This window comes from Leucopleurus acutus (genome assembly GCF_964270905.1).
Source record: "Leucopleurus acutus genome assembly, chromosome: 8".
Classification (NCBI taxonomy): Eukaryota; Metazoa; Chordata; class Mammalia; order Artiodactyla; family Delphinidae; genus Leucopleurus; species Leucopleurus acutus.
Genome location: NC_139151.1, coordinates 6,145,260 through 6,147,362, shown reverse-complemented (window position 1 = coordinate 6,147,362; position 2,103 = coordinate 6,145,260).

The following is a 2,103-nucleotide window of genomic DNA, read 5'->3' as shown; positions in this document are numbered from 1 at the left end:
GTCAGGTAGGCCGTAATACCATCATCCCGTGTTATTTCTTGCTGCTCATAAAAGACAAGAGGGGAGAAGGCAAGAGTGGAAGCGTGTCATCCAGGGCTGAACCCGCGCCCCACGTCTTGCACTTGGAGTCTGCTTCCCCCCTTCCCCAAGATTGGGCTGTTGAGAACTTGATCCCCAGAGCCTGGCTGGGGGGTCACAAGAGCAGCAGGGACCAGGTGCCACCCCTGCCCCAGGAAGCTGCTGTCCAGCTGGGGTAACAGGTCCATGGGGGCCCAGGTCCAAGGCACCTCACTAGCAAGGCTGTGACAGCCAGCGCTCCTGGGCTATTGCAGACGACTCCACTGGACAGCAGGGAACACAGTCCCGAGTCAGGTGGCCTCAGTCACTTTGGAAAGTGCCCTTCATTGGATGAACTTAAAAAGTCGCTCGCAGGGCTCCCCTGGTGGCGCAGTGGTTGGGGGTCCGCCTGCCGATGCAGGGGACGGGGGTTCGTGCCGGGTCCGGGAGGACCCCGCGTGCCGCGGAGCGGCTGGGCCCGTGGGCCATGGCCGCTGAGCCTGCGCGTCCGGAGCCTGTGCTCCGCAACGGGAGAGGCCACGACGGTGAGAGGCCCGCGTACCGCAAAAAAAAAAAAAAAAAAAAAAAAAAGTCGCTCGCATATTCCTTCAAAAATGTGTATGGAGCTCCGACCACAGGCCAGACCTTGTGCAGGAACTTGTGATACAGGTTGGGTCATGTACACACCCTGTCTGTCCTGCCTGGAGCCTCTCCCAGGACTGACTGGGGGGAGGCAGCCGTGCCACAGCATCGGGGGGCGGGGAGCGTCGCCAGAGAGATGCAGGGGCCAAGGAGGTCCCACTGGACCGCAGAAGGCTTTCCAAGGGGCTTGAAAAACCACATGGTCTTGATCACTGTGCCTGTATAGTAAGTTGTGAAACTGAGTAAACTGGCTTCTTCCATCTTATTCTTTTGCAAAATTGTTTTCCCTATTCTAGCTCCTTTGCCTTTCCATATAAATTTCAGAATAATCTTCTCTGTATCTACAAAAACATCTTGTGGGAGGCTGATAAGAATGGCATTAAATCTATACATCAGCCTGGGGAGAGCTGGCATCTTTCCTGTGTTGAGCCTTCCCATTCATGAACAGAGTATGTGTCTCCATTTTTTCGATGTTCTTTGGTTTCTTTCATTGGCATTTTGTACTTAACATGGTTCCTTTTGATCTGCCAGGAACTGTGTGACCTTGGGCGAATCACTTAGTTCCTCAGACCTTCATTTTACTTTCTGTAAAATGGGTATAATGGCATAGCAAAGGGCAAGTAAGATAGGCTTATTTCCCCTTGACTGATTCTCTTCTCTGTTCTTTCTTTTCTTTCTCCCAACTCACGTTCTGATGCCCTCACTCACTTCTCATCACTGTGTCGTTTCTTTTCATCCTGTGTTGCCTTAAGCGTCTTTCTTGCTCAGCCCTTTACTCAGTTCTCTTTGCTTCCTGTTTCTCTTATCCTCACTGCTTCTCCTGGTCACTCAGCCTCCCGTGATGTTCGTCTTCTTCCTCTTTACTGCATCACGTGGAGGCTCCCTTTCCCTTCTTTTCCATAGATGTAGTGTGTGACGCTAGGGCCGGTCGGCCTGGGTTCAAGTCCAGACCCACGACACTAGCTTTGGGGCAGTTTACTCACTCTCTCTCTTCATCTATAAACAGGGAAAACAGTACCTATGTCACATCTTTTCTGAAATGATTAAATGAGTCAAGACATATAAATCACTTAAAATACAATCTGGGATGATATTATTACTGTCACGCCCTGAGTCTCTGGTCCTTTCCCACTGGTTCTCTTACCTTCTTGTCACCATGCCATGTTTTCACTTGTATGTAAGTCTGTTTGTATTCACATTATCTTGCTTTCTTGCTACCGTCTCTCTGTGCTACTGTATCTCATATTCTCTGATCGTCATTGATAAATCGGCACCAGCCCAGGAAATCTGTCCCTGGGGCTGTTGAGAGGAAACAAGTGGTTTTTCGTTTTGATTTAATTATTGATCTACTTTATTATTTAATGCAGGATACATACTCACGGTGCAGGGTTACAGTGAAGAGAA